This window comes from Cupressus sempervirens, chromosome 10 (genome assembly GCF_028749045.1).
Source record: "Cupressus sempervirens isolate cs-2001-9-10 chromosome 10, ASM2874904v1, whole genome shotgun sequence".
Classification (NCBI taxonomy): domain Eukaryota; kingdom Viridiplantae; phylum Streptophyta; class Pinopsida; order Cupressales; family Cupressaceae; genus Cupressus; species Cupressus sempervirens.
Genome location: NC_143127.1, coordinates 400,550,717 through 400,557,512, shown reverse-complemented (window position 1 = coordinate 400,557,512; position 6,796 = coordinate 400,550,717).

Here is a 6,796-nt window from a genome sequence, read left to right as displayed (position 1 = left end):
CTTAACCTCAAAATCATACTCGCATAGAAACTCCATCCATCGCCTCTGGCGAGCATTCAAATTAGGCTGAGTAAAAATGTACTGAAGACTACGATGATTGCTATGTAGCTCAAATCTGTGCCCCAACAAGAAATGTCTCCACCTTGTCAAAGTATGAACTACTGCTACTAACTCAAGATCATGTGTAGGATAATTTAAGTCATGATCCTTGAGCTTGCGTGATTCATACGCAATCACCCGTCCATTCTGCATCAACACTGCCCCAATCCCTTCAAGAGAAGCATCTGTACACACCATAAAATCACCCTTTGGATCAAGTACGACTAAAATCGGTGCACTGGTCAAAAGCTGCTTTAGCTTCTAGAAAGCTTCCTCACATTTCTCCATCCACACAAACTTCTTTCCTTTCCTTTGAAGAGAAGTGATAGGATGTGCTATCCTAGAGAAGTTCTGGACAAATCTACGATAATAACTAGCTAAACCCATGAAACTACGAATCTTTGACACATTAGTTAGTGTAGGCCAATCTATTATCTCCTGAATCTTTGTAGAATCCACTAAAATACCATCACCTGAAATAACATGCCTTAAATACTGAATCTTCGACTTGAAGAATTCAGACTTAGCTACATTAGCATAAAGTTGATTGTCTCTCAGACATTGCAATACCAACCGCAGGTGTTCCTCATGCTCCTTTTGAGTCTTAGAATATATCAATATGTCATCAAGAAACACAAGTACAAACCTATCCAGATAAGATAGAAACACACCATTCATTAAACTCATAAAAACTGATGGAGCATTAGTCAATCCAAAAGGTACCACTGTGAACTCATAATGCCCATAGCGAGTTCGAAAAGCAGTCTTGTGAATGTCTGCTTCCTTGATGTGATCAAATAAGTCATCAATTCTAGGTAGAGGATACCTGATGCTGTTGGCGCTCCTACAAAACCACCTTGACCAAGCTTGATACTTTGTTCAACAAGGATTGCTCGATGTATTGCATCCTTGAGGGTTTTTGGCTCAAATACCTTGACACCCCCAATTATATGATTATTCAAACCCCTAATAAAGTGTTGTGTCAACTGAGCTGAATTTTCATTGAACCTTGAAAGAGACATGAGCTCATAAAACTTACGCTCATACTCGATCACTAACAAAGTGTACTGTTTGAGATTATGAAATTCATCAGCCCTTTGTTATTTCCATTCCTTTGGTAGGAATCGTTCATAGAAACTTTCTAAGAATAGTTCCCACGTGACACTACTCATATCAATTCCCAGCTTCTTCTCCTCAATCGTCCACCAAGTGGCCCCAAAATTCTCTAAATTGGTGATCGCAAATCTTGCCTTAACATTGCTATCAAATTCCTGCATGGTAAAAATCCTGTCGAGGGAAATAAGCCACTACTTGGCCACATAACCAGAACCTTTCCCATTGAAAGGCTTAACCTTGGATCTAGAAAGATCCTTCATCTGAGTGGACACAATGGACCTCTGACGATCCTTTCAAGGACTCCTAGACCTGGGTCTATGCTCTTGTTCTGTCTAGTGCACTTTGGGTTGCTCTTGAGTAGGAGGTATACATTCTAGAATAGTCTGCATCATCTATCTCAAACCAACCTCTTCAGACTCAGCTTGGTCCTCTCTACGGCTCTCTTCCTGCTACCTACTAGTGTTCTCTTCCCTGCTCTCTACATGAGCCGATCCCTCATGAGTAGACTCATGGACACTGATAGCTTTGCTACGACCACAACCTCTACCACAACCTCTACCATGGCCTCTAACAAAAGACCTAGTCCCAGATACCATCCTACAACAGTGCAAAGTACTATTACAATCACATGTTGCAATAGACTAAGTTCACTTCTATGTTTAGGTTTAAGTAAAATTTCCAATTTTGAAACTATGTGTTGAAGTATGAAAAATATTCAAGTAACAGTTCAAGTTCTATTTCAGTTCACCTAGTTCCAAGTTGAAGAAATACACTTTAGTTCAAAGATCTAGTTGTTCCAAAATGCCCAGAGCTCCCAATCTAGAAACTCGAGCTCTGATACCAAATGTAATGCCCCGCCAAGTGATCTAAAGAATTAACCTAGAATTTCACTAAGTTTGCTAGCATTTTTTTTTAAAAAACATGAAAGTAAATACCACATATAACTTATGCATCATAAAAGAAGCAATAGCAATGTCCATCTGAAAGTAAACATAACATACATAACAGATTACATTCTTTAAAGATCCCTTAATGTTGAATTACATCCAACATACATGAATCCATATAGTACAACATCCACATGAAATATTAATGATAAGTCCAATGTTTATACATTACATTTCTAAATGCTCAATCATCCACTGTACATGTCACAGGGTATGAAAAGCTCAAAAGAATATACACATGTAGAATAAGGTACATCATCCTATTCTAATCCATGATACATCAAAGTCAAGATAATCACATGATACATCATCATAGAAGACATATACATCCATCATAAAGATCAAACATAATAAAATAAGTGCATGGTTCCCCCCAACCGTTAATAGCATCATTAGACCATCATGGATTCTAGCCATCCCTCTGTGTGTAACATCCCAAATCATTGAAGAGATCATCGATATTAACATAGTAGGAATGTCACTCCTAACATATACAACATCATATGTAGAAACTGATCTAACATGCAAATATAAGCATAAGATAACATCATCTAACATATGCTAATCATCAATGAAAGGATACATATCCACCAACATGAAGGACGCATCAGCCACGATGTCTCGATGAATCTCAAATGATAAGAGTGAAAAATACACTACCACCCGACCGTGTGGTACCTAAGTGGTCCACTCCCACCGTGTTGAGGAGATAATCTCAAGTCCCAAATAGGCTATCCAAAACATATAGCACAAATCTCTATAAGTCTAGGAATCCTAAAAGTATACCAACTCAAAGGTTCCAAGCACAAAAACCGACATCTAATCCCCAGAGGCACACAATGACATGTAGGAACCTACTATGCAAGTGAGAAAGTGTCAGCACATTTATCACGTACAAGCTATCCTGGCAGTTAGCTAAACTCCACGGGTCCATACTGATCTCATGTGGCCTCTAGTATCCTCTCATACTGACAAGGCATACTATGGAATGCAAGGTCGCAACCATGTGTTCTCACTACTCCCATCCTATCCTGTACAAGCACTCAAGGCATGGGCGAGAACCAAAACTCTTATCTTTTTAGGTTCATTCAATTAGTATTAGGTGTGAATATTATCACTTATTAATCCAACTTACAATGAGTTACCCTGGCAGCCTCTTAGGGCCCTAACCCCCATTGCAAGCCACTTCTCGACACTACATGCAGATATCCTACCCTAAGCTCATGGAATCATAAATCTCAAAATCACAAAAGATAATCCATAATAAAATCATCAAATATGCATAAAAGCATCAAATCTCCATGAGAAAACATCCATAGAAAATCATGAACACAACAACTCTCTATTGGCAATTGAAGTATCACTAATAATCAAAAGTATCCAATGGTTCTCAATAACCAAAATATATCTCATTCATATTGATCGAAGACTCCAAAAATGGTTGAGTCAAACATGTCACAACATGAAATCATCATGAATAAATCCACATTACAGTACCATCATGGAGACTAGAAAATAACCAAGGATAACTAATCGATGACAAAAAATGGTTAAGTCAAATGTCTCATACATAAGAATCTTAACTATAACAATCAAAAATTACATCCAATACATAGAGCATTCCATCACATAACCATGGTTGGGTTTATAAAGATCAAGATTAAAACATCATCATGACATCACAATCACATAACTCCCAAGCCTCTGGTAGACGTCTTATAATTGGTCAACACTAGTCAACCCAAAACCCAAAATAATAGCATAAAGAATACACAATGCAAACACATGTTTTGGTTTTGCTAAATTTAAAAACTTGAATTTACACATAAAAGTCTCAGTTTATGTTTTCCAATTTAAATATCAAGTGGAAAAATTTCACATTTTACCTAACTCATGTTTCGTATTGATAGTTAAAAGTTTCTCCCAAAAAGCATTAGACTCAATTTTCTAAATGTTTTAAATATCGTTTATATACATATTTTGATGATAATGACCCCCATCATATCCAAAATAATATTTTAAATTCTTATCATATTCATCTTTCCAAATTAAAAGATTATATTGAACCTATATTGCTCAACATTATAAAATAACTTGTTATTAAAGAATTACTCTTTAAATTCCAAACATCTATTAATATATCAATTATTTATTATTAATAATGTATATACATATATATACTTATATATATGTATATTTATACATATATATATATATATAAATACATATACATATATAATTATTAACTTATAAAATGAATTATATAAAAATTGAATTAATAAACATTTGACAACACATGATGAGTTTTATAACCGCCGATACAATAACACACACACACACACACACACACACACACACATATGACCCATGGATCGCAGGGTACACTATAGTCACAGGTACACTATGAACCATAGGTACTTTGCGGTACCGCAGTCCGCTTTGGCATTGCCACCGGCAGGGGTGGGAAAACATGTCCCCCCCGCCCATTCAAATTTATAATTATATTGCGTTTTATTAAAACAAATCCCTCCAATCACGAAGCATTATTCGCTCACTGTAAAATATATGTCATTCAACTTTTTAATAAAAAATATATATGTATATAAATATAAATATATATATATATATATATATATATATATAAGTATATATGTATATGTGTGTGTGTGTGTGTGTGTGTGTATACAGAGTTTAATCAAATATCACAACATATAGACATATATATATATATATATATATATATATATATATATATATATATATATATATATATATATATATATATATGTATTCAAATTTGGGAATATAAACATATATAAATTCCAGTTCTTAGAATTTTGCTATAAGTCTTTGATCTCAAACTTCTTCCAATAATTAATCTAATGGGTTTGACTATGAATCTAAACCCTAGCCCCGTGTTCTTTTCAGATCTATGCATATAAAACTCTCAAATAAATTATACTACCCATATTGAGAATGCATACAATAAAAATAAGAAATTCCTCAGAAGACATATGGAAGACACGATGAAGGCAGAGAATGCAAGATGTGGAAATAGCATAAGTAAAATCACAAGAATCTACCCAGATTCTGATGCTAATTCGCTCTTCTTCAGAAAACCCACAGAGCAAGCTCCCTTCTTTAGAGTTCTCGAATCCTCCAATGCTCCAATTGCACTCCAAACACTATGTCTAAGCTTCTAAGAATGCTTGAATAGAAAGAGCTCTCAGGAAACATCTAGAACACCTCTAGAAATAGCTAGAAGGTGTCACCAACTAAGCATGGGTCTTTTCCAACCTTTTAGATGAGTCATAGGGTTGTAGACACCATGTGCTTAATTGATGAACTAACCCCCGTGTTGTTGACATAAGAGAAATGAAAAGTTGCGTTAACTCCCATGCAAGCTTATAACTCCAATTTACCTTTTATATAATTTCTATTTAAATATTTATAACTTTCATTTTATTTTTTATAATAATAATAATAATAATTTATTATTTTATTATTATTATTAATTTTAAATTCTAATTTTCTTTTTTTAATTCTTTTTCCCTCAATTAATTTTGATTTAATTAATTATAATCAAAATATCGAATATCATGATATTTTATATTAATTTCTCAAATAATTAATTAATTAATTAAATCTATTTATTAAGACTTAATTAATAGAAAATTCACCATAGACCTCCAAGATAAAATATGAAAACCCATCATAGAGCAATTCACACAAGATCAATCTAAAGGGTTAAAAATCATGAATTATGTCATTTGACACATTCGGTGGGTAAAATATCTAGATACTTGTCCTACCTCACTAGGACAAATGGTTTAAGGGTTTGGGATTTGGACTTGAGAATTTATCTCCCTTCTCTTATCATTGAGATAGTATAATAAGGTACGCTCATCCTGGCAATTCAGGGAAGTTGATACCCGGTACCTGCAACCTGCAAAAAAACCATGCATGTACCTACAATATATATAATGCTAAGTTAAATAGATAATGGCAGGAAGTGGTAAATCATGTAGATCTCGACTAAGCAGGTGACTACGACTCCCTTCCTTAACCACATCAGAAATGCCATACAATAAGAAAACACACACACCATACACATGCAAGTATGGGCTAAGTATCCATAATAAAACACATGAGATAATAAACCATATAACTAATCATCAACAATAACTAAAAGCAATGTAATGATCATCATGCATACATGAAATGTAAAGTCTAAATGATCTCATCATATAACCACTGAATCCATAACATAATGTCTGATAGTCTCATAACAATACCACTAAAACCATAAAACTAGTCTATCATAGTCTGATAATAACAACAACAATGTACAGAAAAGATGTGAACGAGGGTAGGCACTACACAGAGAGAGAGAGAGAGAGAGAGAGAGAGAGAGAGAGAGAGAGAGAGAGAGATTAGGGAAAGAAAAAGAAGTGTGAAGGAGGAGGGAGAGGCAGTGTTAGACTTCTTTTAGAATAACTGAGAGGGGGGATGAATCAATTATTCAAGGTCCAAATGTCTTATTCAAACTTTTTACTAAGTATAGTGAGCCCATTCATTCATCCAAGCTTTAACTTTTCTAACCAAAAAGTTACTATAAATCAACATGCAAGCAT